General features: G+C 44.5%; 1 long non-coding RNA gene across 5 annotated transcripts; it reads left to right on the forward strand.

Moving 5' to 3' along the window:
• The first annotated feature begins 5,146 nt into the window (after positions 1–5,146).
• Positions 5,147–16,110, forward strand: LOC143688148 (uncharacterized). Of its 5 annotated transcripts, none has more exons than XR_013177851.1 (5): positions 5,147–5,217; positions 5,604–5,703; positions 7,376–7,442; positions 8,751–8,833; positions 14,976–16,110. It is a non-coding gene; the product is annotated as an uncharacterized LOC143688148 (long non-coding RNA). The 5 variants fall into 5 exon arrangements; XR_013177852.1 differs by having other exon boundaries at positions 5,153–5,224; XR_013177848.1 differs by having other exon boundaries at positions 5,155–5,703.
• Positions 16,111–19,454: the final 3,344 nt, after the last annotated feature.

The following is a 19,454-nucleotide window of genomic DNA, read 5'->3' on the forward strand; positions in this document are numbered from 1 at the left end:
ATTTCTGTTTGGTTCTTCCTTATAATTTATATTCATTACTGAAATTCGTATTTTGTTCATATATTGTTTTCCTGAACTCCTTTAGTTCTTTGTCCATGCTTTCCTTCAGTCCATTGAGTCTATTCATGAGAATTGTTTTTGGATTTTTGGTTAGTAATTCCAGAGATGGTGCTTTCTCCAGAATATTTTCCATCAAATTCTTTTTATTTTTTCTGTGTTTGGGCCATACTTCCCTGTCTTCCTGTATGTTTTGTAATTTTTTTGTTGAGAGCTGGACATTCTAAATATTATGTTGTGGTCACTTTGTATGTGCTAGTTCTCCTGCTTCTCAGTCTGCCTAAATAAGAACAAGAAGAAAAAGAAAGAAAAAGGAAAGAAAAAAGAGTAGCAAAGAAAAAGAGAGAGAACAAAATGAACACGGAAAATAAAGCCTAATGAATAGACAAAAACCCACTAACAAATAGACAAAAACCCACAATAGACAAGAAAAAAGGAAAAAATAATGAAGTACATTGCCTCTTCAAATCTCTTGTTTTGTGCCAGTGGAAATCAGAAGCTGCTGCTTTCGGGGCTGCATCCTAGCCAGCATCCCTGCTCAATCCTCAGGGAAATATCAGACCCAGAAATATAAAACAGAGAGAAAACACCAACAAAACAAAACAAAACAAAACAAAACAAAAAAAGGAAAGAAAAGAAAGAGTTGCACTGGTTCTTTATGCCCCTGCAGATGCTGTTGTAAGGTCAGAAGACTCTTCTGAGAAAAATGGAGGCTACATCTTTGCTAGGGATCCACCAGATTACACAACACAGCAAAGTGAAAGAAGAACCCCAACCAAATTCCCTGGGTCTTCAAGTGCTGGTAGATGGTGTGAGGTCAGAAGCTGCTGCTGAGTGCTAAAACCAATGTCAGAATCTATACTGTGCCCTTAGGATCGGCCAGACCAGGAAATACTCATACCCAGAAGGGAATTAAAGAAATAACCAAAGAAGTTGCACCAGCTCATCATGTCCAGGTGATGCTGGTGGCAGGCTGGAAGTGCTGCTTTCTAGAGGGCAGAAACTGAGGCCAGCTTCTGCACTGGCCCAGGGATCCCCCAAAGGGACCTTGATCCTCAACCCCAACTTTTAGAGGAGGAGTTTTTTTTCTGCCAGCTCTGGCCCCATCCAGTCCCTCCTGGAATCTGGGCAGCCGCTGCCTTGGGGCTGGGCAGTGGGGCTGGCCACTGGTTTGCACTTTCACTGACATTAGCAGCCTCTCGCTTCCTCCGGCACTTTTGTAATTGTTCTAAATACCCATTCTGGTTCCAGGGTTAACACCTGGTTAATTCCAGCCTCTTTTTTTCTAGTTCTTTCAATTTTCTAATGGAAGGAGTGATTTGGTAAACTTCCTACTTAACCATTTTGCTGAAAAACAGGTTTCAATCCTACTTCATCCACAATAATTGAACTTCAGAATCATTACTGACTTATATGAAAAGCGGCACAGTTTTTAGATAAAAGCTTATATGACTTTGAGAGAGGGAGGCAGTTCTTAAACATAAAACCCAAATAACAAAGGGCAGGATTATTAATATTTTGATTAGATTAGTGTTAAGCCTACATCACAAAAGATCCCATGGACAAAATAAAGAGCAAGTCAGTGAGAGCAAGAATATATCTTCAGTTCCAGTAAGTGACAAAAGATGAATCCAAACTATATAAAGGAATCATATCAATGAATAAAATTAAGACAAGGGGTGCAAAGGGAGTTCAGTGGTAGAATTCTCGCCTGCCATCGGGAATCCTGGGTTCGATCTCCAGACCATGCACTTCCCCCAAACCTCCCCCAAAATTAAGACAACCAACCCCATGGAAAAATGGACAAAAGATGTAAGCAGAAAGGAAACCCAAGTGGCCAATAAATATATGGGGATGCTCAACCATACTAATGATTAGGGAAATAAAATTTGAAATTGCAATAAGTGATCACTTACAGCTGCAGAAAGGCAAAAGTTGGAAGTCTGATCATCAAACATTAGCAAGTATGCATGAAGTAGAATATTCTGCTGGTGAGAATCTATATTGGCACGATCAGGTAGGAAAGCAGTGTGGCGATACCAATGAGATTGAAGCTGTATAGAGGTGACAACTCAGAAATCCCCGAAGAAGCTGTGAGCGAGGGTGCACATGGCAGGCAGCCCTACACATGTGACAGAGCCCGCATTGCACCCAATAGAATGCCAAAAAGCAGTTAATAAATTGAAACAGCATAGTCCACCCCCCAACACTACCTGTCCCTTTTTCCTCCTTAATAGTATATTGTCATATTGTAGTTTATTTTTCATATATACTGTATTTCATATGTATCACAGGATAGATTTCACTTATTTATCCTTTTATACTCATGAGAGTAGGGTTTTGTCTTTTTTCCCCCCAAATGCATCCTCCCCAGTATAGAAAATGGTGCGTGGTCCCCACTGTAGCACCCTATCGCTATCTATTGCAAAAATTAACAAATGAAATTTCAGAAACAGAATGTTGAGTGGAAAACAAGTTGCAAAATGATATGGATACAATTCGTGTACATTTTAAAGCACCTAATACATTGTTTATGGATACCTTATAGTTCTGTAGTAAAATAATAAACCAGGCATATTAGCTACAAAGGAGCAACTCTCCTGGGGGTGGAGTGTTGGGGTAGGGCTTCAGGCATGGCTGTGACATCCGATTTCTTAGCAAGATCAATCAACCTGATTTAAGCAAGGCTAAACATTGGCCTCTATTATCTTGAGTGTTTGAAATATTTTATAATTTGTATAAAGTTGCAAATAATTAAAGACCAGAAAGAGTGTCAGTTTCTCTCTTTATATTAAGGCTGCATCATCAGCCCTGCTGCAATGTCACCTTGAGCATATGGGGACGTGGGAATTTCTGCCATTAGCCTCGCTCCCCTGGGGTGGCTGATGCTGCCCCAGGCTCTCATGCACAGGTGTTTCTTGTTCTACTTATGTTGGAAAATCTAATTCTGCTGGGTTTTATTTAATCAGGGCTCTGTCTTTTCCTGTGGGAAGAGGGCATGGAGTTCTGGAAATGAGCTCTTGACCATATTCAGCCTTAACCACAGGTCTGCTCAACGGCGTGCCATGGCGGGAAGCAGATTGTGGCATCTCGTTGCTCAGATGATGGGCGTACACCAGCGAAATACACTGCAAGGCAGGAGCAGAACTAGGCATTTATTAATGCAGATTTGTTTTTATTGAATTAAGAGGGAGCACTTAGAGGGAAGACCCTGGAGAATCAAGGGGTTAAGTCATTTGGAAACATTTTTCTCCTGTCATCCGAGCAATGGAGACATCAGTGTGGCCATCTGATTCTCATTTATTCAAGTGGCATGGAATGGCAAGCACCAGACATGAAGAAGAGAAGCTTTAACAGGCAGTTACCCCAAAAGTCTCTATTAACAGGAGTCAGAGACCACCTAACTAAAGTAGATTTTCATTATCAGAAGAGCCAGAGAATATGCTATGGTGCTAACTAAGGATGTTGATGTGTAAGGCACCACAATCATCTTTATTATTAAAAAAAAATACTATTTTTCTAAAAAGTGTGGCTGTACTTCCCTTCCTTGAAAAGTTGCCCTTATCCGGGATAAAACACCTTACAGAAAATGTCCATCATCTTGGATGTTGTTGTCCTCATTGAACAGATAAGCCCAGGAAGCTTTAGGGTGGTTAAATAAGGCTAATTATAGGGCTACTCTCTCTCCCTTCCTTTCCCCCCATCTCTCGCCCTCTTTCTCACACAAACACATGCACACACTCGTGCACACACACATTTGAGGCTTTCATTGATGGCCAAAGATGATGGAGCAGCATCTTTGGCTCATCATTCCATTCTGAACCCCCAATTCCCCACTGCGCGGCACTGGTGATGGTCCTGTGTGTGAGGCAGTGTCCTCAGCTGATGGGTTACTGGACAACCCATCTCCTATTTCCTATTTCCACTACTGTCTCTTTTCTGAGGTTTCTAATTTGTTCTTTTTCACATCTAACTGCTCTTATTTTGTTGCTTCCTCCTTTGGTTTCAAAAAGTCTTATTAATGCTTACAGATAGCCCTTCCTTTATTTCTTCAAGAGCTCAAACCTATCCATTTAAAATTCTTTTTGTGATTGCCTGTACTGCATGCATTTCATAGAGTGAGTTTCTCTGCCAATTACTGAGTCTGTTAGGGCACTTTCTCAGCTTTGTATTTCCCATGTCCTTTAGAACTTTGTTTATTGTGTCACCTGCACACAACACTCTTTCTGATCTCTGTCTCGCTCTCACTTCACCCTCCCTGGTTTTGTGGTTGCCTCTACCTGCCTACTTGAGATGTTTTATACTCCTGACCTGGGGTTCCCGTTCCTTGGTGATATCGGGGGGCAGTGGCGAGGGGCCTCATTCATGTGTGAATTTTGCCTTGCTCCACTTCCTTCCCCATCTGTGGGATGCATTTTGATGCCAGCAGGCTCTGCCCTACTGTGTTTCAGTTCTCCAGCGAGCTGGACTCCAGTTTCCCACCAGGAAAGGGAGGCTTTGGATTTCCACTCCCACCCCTCTCCCTGCCTGGGGCCTCTGCACAAACTTGCGGCTTCCACACTCACCACTGGGCTTGTGTTTTAACTGTGGTTCTGTACTTTTTATCTGGGGAAGAAATAACATATATGCACTGTGCCTGGAGAGGCAGGAGGGACTGAAAGGGGAAGCCCATAATATTACTTTAGCCAGAAGTCCAGAAGCTGCTATTTTATATATATATATATATATATATATATTTTTTTTTTATATGTATATGTATTCTCTGAACAGGAAAGAATGTCTTGATGAGCTAGTTCTCCCACTCCCTTTTATTTATTTATTTTCACCTGAAAGTAGAATGCAGAATATTCTCCACTCCCTGAGTAAAGTATCAACTTGTGTGGGTCTTGGCAAGATGGTTTGGAATTTTTCAGATTTTTATGGTCACATATTCAGCTATGATAGGTGGGGTCTGATCCATTCCTGTAGTTAGAGGAATAAAAATTAGAGGAAAGGAGGGAGTGGATAAGAGCTGCATTCCAAGCCTTATCTTTCGCATGTACAAGAACCATATAAATGTATCTAAACCCCCTGAAACAGGAAGAAAGTGGTAAAACCTGTGTGTTCATAGGAAATTCTGTGGCTCCTGTTTCTGCAGTGTGTACCGGGAACAGCCAAGGGGTAAAGGGTCAGTGGGGAGGTGGCCTGGCAGACAGAGAGAGCAGACTGTGGGTCCCCCTGGCGCAGCGGGACCACCCGCCCCTCCCGGCCATCTCCCGGGTCCCTGGGGAGAGTGAGAAGGTCTGCGGGCGTCAGGGTGGCTGGGGGGTCTGTCCCAGGTCTGAGCACTGCCTGGCAGGGTCTGGGGAGACGGGAGATTGTCCTCCTGCTCTGCTGATTTTCCACTTGTGCGTTCCACAGCCAAGTGGAAAACCCTCAGTCTCTGCCCGTCCAGCACAGTGGCCAAAGTGCCGGCTGAGGGATCGGACAGCACTGGGCTGGGGTCCCAGCCCGGCCCCTCCCTGGCCCCGGGGACCTAGACAGCTACTCACCCAGTCTCTCCAAAGGTCAGGGTCCTTGGCTGTGAAATGGGACTAAAATTCGTAGCTGGCTTGCAGGATGGCTGAAGGCTAAGTGGAAGAATGCCCAGTAAGCACTTAGCTCAAGGTAAGTCCTTAATTCTAGGCTTCTCTCTCTCTCTCTCTCTCTCTCTCTCTCTCTCTCTCTCTCTCTCTCTCTCTCTCTCTCTCTCTCTCTCTCTTTCTCTCTCTCTCTCTCTCTCTTTTTGCCTTGTTCCTGATGGATTTATCCAATCTTTTTAATTTTAAATTAAAAAAAAAATAATTAGAAAAGTTTTAAGAGTACAGAAAAATTTGTAAAAACAGAAACCACACAGCATTCCCATCCATTGCTAACATCTTGCATTAGTGCGATACATTTGTGATCACTGATGGGAGAATATTAAAATTGTACTATTCACTATAGTCCATGATACTAGGCTACTTTTATTTGTACTGTTTTTATTATATGTATAAAGGCCCGTGGGCCATCAGCAGACAAAATAGTAAGTTGTTATTTTTGCTCTTGGGCCAAATTCCCAAAACTAGAATATCCTTCCCCCATCCCCACCGCACCCCCAACGCAGGCATTCGGGCCCCTCCGGGGCTGCCTGGGCCCTTCCAGTTGCCTAAGCCCCCCCGCCTCGCCGTCCACCCTGCAGGAGTTGCATGGAAAACAGGAAATCATTTTTCGCTTCACTATTTGTGATGAGCTACACGCTACTTTTTAAATGTAAGCCGTGCTTGAGGAGGCGAATCACAAAAATTACCTCTGGCACGACACCGGCTGTAGCTATTAGTGTGGGTGGGATATTTGTGCATATTTTCAAACAAATTTAACCTATATTTTCGAGTTTCAGGAATGTAAATATGATTAATCATCAAATGATGACTGATCTTATTTTAATCGGTTGCATTTTTTTCCATGAACTAACTACTGCTTCTCCGCATTGATTGTCTACCTTCCTTCCTCCCAGAATCAACAAGCCATCACTCCTCCTCACACATAAGGCGTTAGGGTGAGGTTTTCCACAGCATGCTTAGATTCTCTGGTGATTTTCTACCGGTGCTATGGGGTAGAGGTCCACGGACCAGAAGGATGGGGAAGGAAGGCTGAGGAGACGACCTTATTTGGCTTTAACCAAATCAGCCCATGTTTTATAGCACATACTGGGCTTCTCAGTAAGATTTCAAAAAGGAAGAATTCTGCTATTCCAAAACAGCTATTCTAATGCATTTTTTTTGTATGCTATATGGTGGGATCACATGCCACCCTTTTACCATGTGAGTATCCCATTATTGCAGCACCATTTGTTAATTTTAGTTTGTTTGTTGGTTGGTTGGTTTCTGTATTTGTTTGGGAAGTGCTTGGGTCTTCTGCATGTAGGCGAGAATTCTACCACTGAGCTACTCTTGCACCCCCTATCCTAATGCGTTTTTATGTGGGTCGTTAATATATGTATATGATTCAAGTGCAACTACTTTAGTGAAACTGGTCTTGTGCACTGATGTGAGTGATTCCCCATGACATTCCCACTCTAGCGCCCCGCAGACGTATCCCTACGATGCTACCACTTCTCAAAAAAAAAAATGCAAGACTTTTATGGAATTGATTTCAGGCCCCTTCATGTATTCTTTTGGCTATTTTCATCACAGGCAAAAATCTCATACATAAAATAGAGATAAAAATATTATTTATTCTGTTGTCTTGAAGAACAAAGGAAATGCATGTAGATTTACTTGGCAAAATATACAGCACTAAGAATATTTTTGGTTTTTAGAAATTCTCTGGATGGTCCGCAGTCATTCTGAATTAAGACTATCAGCCAAGATGGATAACTGAGCCAGGTAATATGGTAATTGGTCAAGGCGAGGGGACGGGCGTGCTTCGGAAGGCAGTTCCAGAAGAGGACAGGGGTCAAGGTTAGAGTAAATATTTCAGGGTGACGCCTTTGAAGGGCACTGTTGCTGGACATGGTCTGCTTGTTACCATTGAATTCCCCCTCTGGGGGTGGGGATTGGGAGAGTGGGGGGTTCCCTTAAGGACGAGACTATCCCTATTCACCATTCCCTGTACCTGGTGCAGTGACAGGCAGGTGGCAGATAAGCAAAAGACATTCGCTGCAAATAAAGCTTCTCAGGGCTAAATATGTACCTATTTATAGAAACATCGATTCTTAAAAGATTAATTTTATGCCGAGCAAATCAGATTTGCGATCTCTCACCTTAGTTCTTATCCTGAGTTTTCAGATGAAGAAACCTGACTCAGAGAAGTTAGGGGTCTCACCACAGTCTCACAGTAAGCAAGTGGCAGGGTGAAGACCCAGCCCCGAGCAGCTGATTTCCAGGCCAGAACCTTTCTCCTCGACCTTCTGGCGGGGTCCCCGGGGTCCACAGGCAGGTGACCAGCGTGTCCACAGAGCCACGATTCTCTGCTGCTCCATTGAAAGAATTCAAAGGACAGAGCTGACAGCAAACCAGGATCACCCCGAGCTCTCTGCCTTCAGCCATGACTTCCTTCTGGTGTCTCATTTGTGGCACCTGCAATAGCTATTTTCTCCTGCAATAGCTCCCTGGCCTGGGGGATAGCCCGGAGGTTATGCCAGCCAACAAAAGTTTGGGTCAACCAACCTCAGGGCAGCTGGTTGAAAAGTGGAAAAACCCTCTTCTTAGACAAAATTATTGGCTGTTGTGGTCGATTGCCAGGAGAGTTTAGCTATTTTTTGCTGTACATATTTTTTCTTAGTGAAGCAATTGACATTTGAGTGAAGTGTCTGAAACAAACTTATTTTGATGCTGCATGGAGAGGGTTACTGGCTTCTGTTGTATGGAAATCTGCTTCTTTTTAAATGGGACCCCAGCGATGGGATGAAGTGTAGGACCTGCTCATCGTGGCTAATTTGCCAGTGTGACCATTTCTTCTGGCCAAGGCTGTCCTGGGCATGCTGGGAGATGACTAAGCCTGCGGACACCCTCCCCCTATCCTCTGGGCTTTGTAGAACATTCTTTGCACACAAAGCTTCTCCTTTGGCCTCTCAGCCCTTGGCCTGAGACTGTGCTCTGCATTTGCAGCCCTGTTTCCCCATCACCTTTACCTGCTCTGGGCTCGGGTCTACCTCCCCTTGAGTGATCTTCAGTTGAAATCCTTTTCCCCAGTGCCTGAACCATGCAGGCTGTCGCAGATGCTGTCATTGTCCCAGGCACCTCACCACCTGAGGGCATACCTGCAGCTGTCCCAGGTAAGGCCGAGTGACAGCCGGGCTGCAGCTCTGGGCCGGGGTGTGGAGTCAATGCCCTCAGCTCCCCACCAAAGCATGTTCCACATCGTGGCCCAGAGACCCCCAGCAGGGCTGCACCTGTGGTGCCCAGAGTGGAAACATGCCTGTGAACATATCTTGAGCACCTGCATTCCCTCCCTGTCTCATTTCCCCACTCCCACATTGCTGCATTCTGGGGTTACGTCCTAAATAAACCACTTGCATTCATTCAAGTCTTTGTCTCTGGGTCTGCTTGAGGCAGTGGGGTGGAGTGGGGGTGGGGTCCAGTCTAAGGCCATTGGCATCAGCACCCAGGACTGGGTTCTGGAGTTGATCACTGGGCCAATAGTGGTGGTTCCTGAGGTGCTGTAGAATCACACTAAGGCTTTAGGGGCTTTGGACTGAAGTGGGCACCGGTGGAAGAGGGGACGCGTTGGCTTACTAAAGGGCTTTAGTGATTGAAAGATATAAGGACAAGAATTGTAGAGATCGTGGAGTGGGTTGGTGGTTGCAACTGCCATAGAAACCCAGGAGAAAGAAAATAAGAGGCTCAGGTCAGACAATTATTCATTCTGGGCACAGTGTGAAAGTTGGAAGTTCTCTGTGGAAGTGTTTAGAGTCCCTCACCTCCTAGCCAGAGGGAGAGGCTGAAAACCAGGCCCAGAGTCTAGCTAAGGGGGAAGAGAACACAGTCCTGGCCGGTTTCCTCCACCCAAGCCGGGAGGCTGCAGCGAGGGACTCCAGGGCCTGGAGGTGTGCGGTGGGGCCCTTGGGGCGGATGTGACTCTGCGGTCCCCTGAACCTCCGGTTGCCAGGCTTGGCATGCTCCTCGCTGCTGGAGGAGGGCGGCCTCCCATTGCCTGGGATCCCGAATCTCTTCCGCCTTCCCTCATGGCTTCGAGGCAGTGTTCGGGGTCACAGAGCCAGGACGATGGGGGCAGCACCCTCCCTGCCTCTGGAAGAAGAGCTCTGGGACCCGGCCGTGGCTCGGCAGGGACTGGGGAGAACAGGTGAAGGCACAGACCGTGAGGGGCTGGGGTGTGAGGCTGGGCAGCCCCCATGGAGCTGGGCCTCATGCCCTGCTGGAGCAGCTCCTGGCAGCCTGGAGCCGAGGCTGGCCCATAGTAAACGAGGTGGAGGTGCTGGACGGCCTGGGCAGGGAATCGTGGAGGGGGTCAGATTCTCAGAGAGGTAGCGAGGCTGCCACGGGTTGATGGTGTAAGGCCAGGAGCGCTGGGGCGGGGTGGGGAGGCTTTGCTCAGGTGACAAGGGAGAGGCTGGCGAGGGAGCACCAGAAGCTCAGGGGCCCACCCTGAAGGCCAGGGCTGGTGGGACAGGCTGTGATGGGCGCCTCCATATGCACTCACAGGAGTCCAGAGGGCAGGCTGCCCGCCAGGGGCAGGCGGTTGCTGCCGCAGGATCGGCCGTCCCAGCTGCGAGGGGCCCTGCTTTCCGGGCACCTGTCGGCTTGCAGCTTAGGAGGCCCCTCACATCCCACCCCCGGCCCAAGGCCAGTGTGCTCCAGCCCCGGTCTGTAAAACATCCCAGCGGAGCTCCAGGTGAGCAAGGTGGGCGGTTCTGATGCCACTGTCCTGGGCGTGTGACCTTCCAGTGCCTCATGAACGCTGAGGAGGTTTCTGAAAAATACATTTGTCCGGGGTCCTACCTCCAGAGGTTCTAATCCAAATGTTCTGGTTTGAGGCCCAAGGATTGGTATATTCTTCAAGCTCCTCAGATGATTTTTCTAAAAGTAATAATAATAATAAGCACAGATTCACAGGAGGTGGGGAAAAAAAAATGTACAGAGGTCCCGTGTACCCTTAGCCTGATGGTCACATTTTGCATAACTACAGCACGCAATGAAAACTGGGAAGTTAGCATCAGCATAACACTCAGCTTATTCAGATTTCACCAGTGTTACAAGCACATGTGTTTATGCCTATGCACACTTGTGTGCATAAGGTGTGTGTGTTTATGAATATGCTCACATGTATGTGTGTGTGTGCACGTGTGCATGTGTATATGTGTGTGTGTGTGTATGTGCATGTGTGGGGTATGTGTGCACATGCATGCACATATTTCTGTGCACACAGTTATGTTTTCCTGTATGTGGATACATGTGTACGTGTACACTATGTGTTTGCATGCACACATCCATGTGTATATGTGTGTGTAAGTATCTGTATGTATGTGTTGCTCACTCTACCTGCTACCTTGGACCTGTTGCCCCTCTCCCTCTGCTCCTCAGTTTCCTTGCTTTACAAACAAAAAAAGGGGGTCAGTTCTATTACTTTCAAAGCCTATTCCAGCTTTGTCACTGAAACTCAGGCAGCGGGGTTAGGCTTAGAAGATGCGGGTGTGCCCCGCCCAGGAGGATTTGCACTGGCTGGGGATGGGCAGAGTGGGAAAAGCAGGTCCTGGCTATTGAGGGTGGCAGGTAGGGGCTGCCTTTGTGAACTCTCGTCCCCTTCTCACTGCAACAGGCTGCTTCTCGCCCAGGCCTTTTTGAACTTCAGAATGGCCCCACGTGTGGCGCGGGCTAATGAGCCCCCTGCAGAGGGGCTGGCCTCACACCAACCCCTGAGCCTCAGCTGCAGCATCCGGGAGTAAATGCTCACAGAGGTCCCACCTGCTCCTAGGGGCCCACCGGGGAGCCCTGCCCTGGGCAGGTGCATGGGGGAGGGGTGTCGAGGCATTGCAGGGGGTTTGGAGGGCTCCTTGTCAGCTCATCAGCTCAGCATGGGGCTGGGGTAGGAAGTAGGAGGTCAGTTAGTGGCTCTGCAAATTCCATTGAGCAGAGGGTGGGCCTGGCTGTGGCAGTTCTTGTTGGTCCTGGAAGGGAATTCGACCTCAGCACTCATTGGTAAGGGTCCCAGGGAGACCAGAGAGTGTCCAGACTCAAGATCAGGACGGGGTAAGGATCCAGCAGACCATCATGGTCAAGGGTCAAGAGAATCTCTTGATGCAGGAGGTTCCTTGGAAGAGTGGTAAGAAAGCTGCTTTCTAAGTGAGATCCGTACGTTCTTCTTCATTGGCTGTGTGGCTTTGGAAAGTTACTTAACCTCTCTGGGCCTGTCTGCTCCTGACAGGGAGGATAGACCATTCCTGAGCTCATGGAGTTGAGTGGGGCTCAGAGGGCAGAAATATCCAGTTCAGGGCCTGGTGTGTAACCACCGCCGACACAAGCCCGCTTTTTGCAGGTGCTATCTAGGTACTTGCTTGGGTTTGCAAAGGTGTCAGTGTATTTGTCTAACCTTTTGGCATCGAAAGTAGAGAATGTCATTATCTTGGGAAGTTAAGGGATGAGAGCAAGCTGCTTGGGCAGAGGGAGAGCAGGGCAAGCTGGCAGTTCCAGCCCTTCTTTCAAAGGAGATCAGCATTATCCAATGGAAAGGGGCACAGTTCACCAGAAAGATATAACAATTTGGAATCTCTATACCCCTATATGCACCTGACAGTGTAGCTTTCAAATATCTAAAGCAAACATGTACAGAATCCCAAGGATGAGTTGGCAAATCCACAGTCATAATGGGGGTATTTCACTCACAAACTGGCAGATCAAAGTGAAAAAAAATTGGCAACGATAGAAGACAAACCTCAAGATTAGCAGATACAGGGAGAGAACTCATTACCCAACAATGAAAGAATACACTGTTTTCTTTAAGTGTACATGGGGTGCTGTCACAAAGCAGCCCCATAGCAGGACCCCAACAGATCTCAGGGAATACAGAAACTTTTGGATCCTTCAGATCAGGGCTTTTTGTTTTGTTTTGTTATTATTATTTTGCATGGGCAGGCACCAGGAATTGAACCCGGGTCTCCAGCATGGCAGGCAAGAACTCTGCCTGCTGAGCCACCGGAGCCCGCCCTATTTTTAAGCTCAATGAAATAAGATGCAAAGTGCTAGCAACAAAACAAAACACATAAAACAAAAGTTCCATGTATTTGGAAATTTGCAAACACTTCTAAATGATTCATGATGAAGAAGTTATCCTTTTGGAGAAGGGATTGTAGGAGCGTGAAGAGAAGTGGGAGGCCAGGGAGAAGTCAGTCAGAGCAGCTGAGGACAAAGGTGATGGAGTTGGAAAGGGTTGGAATGCTGGTGCACCGAAAAGAGAGAAATGAACAGACTTGCTATCTATTAAGGAAGTAAAGTTGAAAGGAAGACAGAGAGAGGGCAGGAAGGAGGATGCTCTGTGGCTCTCTTCCTTCTTCCTGATGGAAACACAGAACATTTTTGCCCCTGGCATCCACTTCCAGTTTTCCACGCCAGTTCTCAGCGGCGCTGGCAGTCACGCTCAGGGAGATTCCCATATGCTGGCTTCTGGTCCCTGGAGGGTGAACGGCGCCCTCAGCCTCTGGAGGCGTAGAGCAGGGGTGCACGTGTGTCCTCCTCTCCCTTCTCTGGCTGCAGCTCCAAGTCTGCGAAGCCGAAGTACATAGAGCCACTTCTTCCATGGTTCATTCCCTGAAACCCTCTAAAGCGGGCTGTTTTTCCCTGCTGCAACAATGTTATAATTCAGGGTTGCATCCTTCCAAGGACTTAGCAACAAATAAATCATAGGCATGGTGTCTCCCCCTACCCCACCCCTTGTAAATATTATGCAATGTTACAGAATTTAGAGATGATCTAATCCAATCTCCTTATTTTACAATTAGACTAAATGTTCCATGCTGGCTTGCTTACCACTATATTTTCAGGACCTAACACAAAGACTAAGATACAGAAGATGCTCAATAAATCCTCGTTAACTGCCTGGATGAAGGCATGACTTAAACAAGGTCCGGAGGCCTTCAGTGGCTTGCCTGAAGTCACCCCGACCAGGGAGCAATCAAAGGCTAAAAACCTAGGTCTTTTGATATATTTATTTCATTATTTATTGTTGCCTTCCTTGGGCCTCCAAGTGCTTGCCACATTTCTGTACAAGGAGCTAGCACACATTTGAAAAAAAAATACATATATACACAGCAAGAAAAATACAGCTCTGTTGTATCATAAATTTGACTTTCCAAAAGCATCTTTTCAGACTATAGCAAATATAAAATGTCTATTTTCTTTGTAATTCTTTTTCAGAATTTCAGAGGATTTGAGGGATGGATTCTTATGTTTCTTTAAAAAAGTTATTTCAGGGAAAGTTGAAAGGAAGCCCTTTTTTTCTTGTAGTAAATTTTACTGCAGCAATCAGAAGTCACCAGAACCATCCCACTGAACCATTATTTTCAAGAGCAGCTATTGCCTCATCCTAGTTTTTGAGGCATTGCTAAGGGGCCTCAGCTGGGAAGGCTTGAGAACAGGGTCTCCTGAATCTTTTTCATCTTGTTTCTGTTTTCTCCACCATCAAGGGCAGCTTCGGAGGAGGGAGAAGCTGGCAAGAGGCAGCTGAAGGAAGGATGAATGTGAACAGGGAAGGCTGCCCTGCTTCTCCTATGGGGCAAGGGATGGGTTGTAGATTGACAAGACCTGCCTCTTACTCTTTTGGTCTTACTTCCCCTGATGACTGCCTGAGGGAGAAGGGTTCTGCAGCCAGCTCAAGGAAGGCCTAGGAGCCTTTGGGAGCTGATTTTTCTTTTTTTTATTGAGATAGTTTGACAATGTTGGGGGATAACAGCAGAGAAATGCAAGCTGGAAATCAGAGGCTGCCTATGTAGTGTGATGATACAGAGAAGGGTCTTGAGGTCGGACAGATTGGGGTTTGAATTTGAGCTGAATAATTTTAAGTAGGCTGATCAAGCCTCAGTGTTCTCTTCTGTAAAATGGGACTAATAATCCCCACCTTACCACGTTATTATTAGAATTAAATGATAGAGCGACACAGAATTGACGGAGTGCTCAACAAAAGGAAGCAGTTCTTGGATTTTCCAAGGCAGAGGCAGGAGAGGTGACACTTCCATGGTGCAGGCCTCATACGCGTAGCATTGACTTGAGGACACTGGCATCCTCCCAGTGCCCTGGATACAGGAACACCCTAAAGATCCAGGCCTGGAGACCCCAAGGGGGAGGAGGGAATTGCGAAAGTGGACAGATCTGCAGAGTCATGCATCCCTGAGCTGGGAGATCCGCCAGGAGAGGCACAGCAGACGCTGGTCTCATTTGTTTTCTTCCCCATGTGTTTCTCGCACACAGGTTGGATCGTTAACAGCTGACACCACAGCTAGTTCCAGAAAGTTGACACCAAGGGTCAACAGACAAACAAAAGTTCAACAGACTTCACTGGGCACCTACTGTGTACAAGGCACGGGGCTTACGGAATTCATTCTCGTCTCTCCTCACCCACCAAACGCGAAGTTGAGCCTTCCTAGGAGCACACAGTCTGGAGATCAGTTGTCTCCATGGAGGGTTGAAGTTTTTCGAGAACCCTGGGGAAAAGAGTCATTGTTGACATTTGGGCCAGTGGATATTTTGGATTTTCCAATGCAGTTCTAGGTCAGATATTGCTTTTAACCTCAGGCCATTGTAAAACCTAAAGGGGGAAAAAACGATGTGATCTTCAAAGTTATGAGTTTCTGAGAATAAAAAAATTGTAATAGCACTTCAGGGGTAATTTTGTAAAGATAACCATCATGTTGAATTAGTTATAACATTTAAAAATAATGTTATATCTTACTTTCTTAAAATGTCTATTTTAAACTTTGAAGGTAATACATGTACAAGTTAAAAATCATCATAAATACAAAAATGGGGTAAAATTAGAACTGAAAACCTCTCTTCTTCTCTCCTCCACCCCCTAATAAATACTTTTCAGTGTTTCTGATCGTTCCCTCCGGCTGTATAGATTCTGATGCCTCCATTTCCCACTGCAGACAGCGATGACGGGTGAGGCTGCGTGCTCTTCCGTGGAGTTCCCGCAACCTTCCACCTCAGTCACCTGATTTTTTAAAGTTAGATTGCACTTTTGGGTTTCCTCGTGGTTAATTTTTAGCTTTAAAGAATATACTTAAACTTTTATTTTTTAAAACTTTTTTTTACCATGGAAAATTTCAAGTATATACAAAAGTAGAGAGAAGCGTGTAATAAATCCCTCTATACTAGTACACAGTTTCTATTACAAATCCATAGTAAGTCTTGTTTCATCCATATCTCCACTCACTCCCATCCACAAATTACTTTGAAACAAATCAGATTGTTTGTATTTCTTTCAAAAAAAGGGGGGGGGGGGCGGCGGTTCTTAAAAATAAAACATAGTCAAATGCCATTTTACAACCGCCCAAAATTAACAATTGCTTAATGGTATATATTACCTAATAAATGTTGAAATTTTACTGTCTCTTTTTTTTTCATTTTGTTCAAATCAGGATCTATATAAAGCCCTTATATTGCAATTGGTTGACACGTTTCTTTATTGTCTTGCAATCTATAGGTTTCTCAGCCTTCTTTCTCTCTCCACTGCAATGCAATTTGTTAAAGAAAGTGGGCAAACAGATTTGCAGAGTTTCCCATTATCTGGAATTTGATAATTGCATTCTAAGGGTGTCATTTAACATGTTCTTCTATTCCTTGTGTTTCCTGTAAATTGGTAATTCGATTTAGAGACTTGTTCAGATTGAGATTTGATTTCTGGCAAGAATACTCATGCATTATTTTGCTGACTCCCACCAGGAGGGATATTATGGCTGGTTGGTTCTATTTAAATGATTTTCTAGCTATAGCTGACCATCGCCTAGCTACTTTTAATTCATTAGAGGTAGGGATATTCTGTTATTCCTTATTCATTTAATAAGTAGAATGTTTCTATAAAGAGAAATTTCTCCTTTGACTATTTGGTTATCCTAACATACAGGAAAAGCAGGAATAATCGCTTGACTTTGTTTTGTTTTGCTTTGTTTTGCATGACCAGGCACAGGGAATCGAACCTGGTTCTCTGGCATGGCAGGCAAGAATTCTGCCTGCTGAGCCACCTGTGACCCACAGGTCACTTAACTACTTTAAAACTTGTTTAGTTACCAGTTTTCAAAAGAGTGGATTCCCTAGCATCTTCTAATGGTTACTGTTTCAGCTTGCTGAAGCTGCCAGAAAGCACTATACCAGAAAGGAGTTTGCTTTTTACAATGGGGATTTATTTGTTTACAAATTCACAGTTCTAAGGCCTTGAAAATGTCCAAATTAAGGCATCAAGAGGAAGATATCTTCTCTAAGGAAAGGTTGCTGGCATCTGGGGTTTCTCTGTCACACGGGAAGGCACATGGCTGGTATCTGCTGGTCCTTAGCTCCCAGGTTCCATTACTTTCAGCTTCTAATTCCAGTAGCTTTCTCTCTGAACATCTGTGGGTCCTCTCTTAGCATCTCCAGGGCATTTCGCTTTAAGCTCTCTTTCACTTTCTCTGTTTCTGCATTTTATCCTTTCATAAAGGGCTCCAGTAAAGGATTAAGACCCACCTTGCACTGGGTAGGTCACATCTCAATTGAAACAACCTAACCGAAAGGTTACACCCACAATAGGCCTGTACCCACAAGAACGGATTTAAAAAACATGACCTTTCTGGGATACATAGCAGCTCCAAACTATCACAGTTACCACTGAGTTCTTTTTAGTATCATTAGGATTCCAATTTGATGTGTTTCAAATCATTTCATTTTTATTCTTACTGATTTTCAAATTGTCCTATCTTTGGCTAGAGAAAGCCTCTTCAAGTTGGCTCTTGAGTCCATTCTTATTTTTTACTTTTTTTTCATGGGCAGGTACCGGGAAACAAACACTCTTGAGTCCTTCTGAGCCCACTCCAGTAGTCTTTGGTTCTGTTTCAGTTTTCTAGATGCTTTAATGTATACCATACAATGGGTTGACTTCCCAACAGGAATTTATTGGCTCATGGTTTTGGAGGCCAGAAGGCTTGCTTACTACCAGGGCCAGTACTTTCTGGCTGGCAATCTTTGTGGTTCGATGGCTTTTCTATCACATGGTGGCATCTTCTTTGTCTTCCAGGTTCTATGGACTTTTGGCTGCTCCCTGTGGTTTTTCTTCCTTTGCCCAGTTTCCCTTGTGTCTAAGGACTTCAGCTGTATTGGATGAAGTTGTTTGGGCTCACTTTAACTTAATAACATCTTCAAAGGATCTATTTACAAATGGGTTCCTACCCACAGGACTGGGGTTTGCGACCTGGACATATTTTTTATGGGGGACATGATTCAATTCCCAACAGATTCCTTCTTCAATTTCTGACATGAAGAGGTGTACTGGGTTGATGACACACTTTCCTGCTCCAGGCATGGATCAACCATTTCTCCACGGAGTTTTGGTTATTTTTAGTTGAAAATAGTATTAAGAAACATATTTTGGGCGTTTGACTGTTCATCGCTACTAGTTTGGATATCGTTCAACATTTAAATCCAAAAAATTCAGACTGTATTTATTAACTCCCTTTCCCAAAAAGATAAGATAAAAAATTAGCATAAGTTAATTTTTCTCCACTTTTCATTCATAGCCTTCACAGCTTCAGTCAGCTATAAAAACCTTCAAGATTTAAAACCTTGACATTTTGTTCTGATGATAATTAATCTTCCTTGGTTTGTCTATGGATTGATTATAAATGCTGTAAACCAAATAATGGCATTTTCAAATTTATAATTATATAAATATCATCTACTGATGAGCCCAAAAGAGTGTGATTAGAGTCATAGCAAAGGAAATGTAATCTTATTCTACTTTGCTGGGCTCCTGGGAAGAGAACATTCTACATATTATGGCCAAGTGAATTCTTTGGAACATCAATTTTGTTTCATATTTGTACTGTGATGTTGTATAGCTATTGATTTTCCCTGGAATTTCTAACTCTTATGAACTATATGCTTTCATCTGAGTTATTATTTTTTGGTTACTCCTATAATTCCTGTAGGTTCCTAGGTCAGATAAATCCTGAAACTCAGAGGGACCAGCCTCTCCAAGATTATCAACTAATTCCATCCCTCTATCCTTTAGTGCTGGCACCCCTTCTCAACAACAAAAAGTCAGAACGAGTATTGCCCAAAGATCCCTATAGATTGGGAGAAGGATCAAAGCAGAAGGAGAAGCTATAACAAGGAAAATAGGATTTAACAAACAAGTGTGGCAGCTGAATCACTATATTAATATTCCTTCTAGCCTCCAATGTTTTGGAGCAGCTAGAAGGACAAATCTGAGAAGGTGGAATGGTAGCCCATGACAAACTCTTGGATCCGTTCTGTAATTATTTGTTGATATGTGCTTTGAAAATTATTGATTTTTTCTTTCTTTGCTTTGTATATATGTTATATTTTATAACAAAAAAACTCTAAAAAATTTCTAAGTTCTTAATCAGAGAATTGTATAATGGAACCCATTTTGAAGATATGCATGGTAGAATTCTTTGATACATTCCTTTTAAAATTTTGACCTTTTTTCCCCCTCAGCTCTGCACGAGTTTTGAGCTAAGATTTATTTTCATTGCCTGTCTAGGTTAATGTCACTTTTGCTGGGTCACAGATATTCTGATTCCTTCCTGATTGAAACTGACTTTCTCTTTCTCTCTGATTTTATTGATAGTTTGGCTGGGTATAGCTTTTTAAGATTGAAATATTTCTCTCCTAGAACAATAAAATGAATTTTCCTGTTGTCTTCTAGGATTGAGTCTTGTCAATGGTAAATCTCAC

The sequence above is a fragment of the Tamandua tetradactyla genome, chromosome 1 (genome assembly GCF_023851605.1).
Source record: "Tamandua tetradactyla isolate mTamTet1 chromosome 1, mTamTet1.pri, whole genome shotgun sequence".
Lineage (NCBI taxonomy): Eukaryota > Metazoa > Chordata > Mammalia > Pilosa > Myrmecophagidae > Tamandua > Tamandua tetradactyla.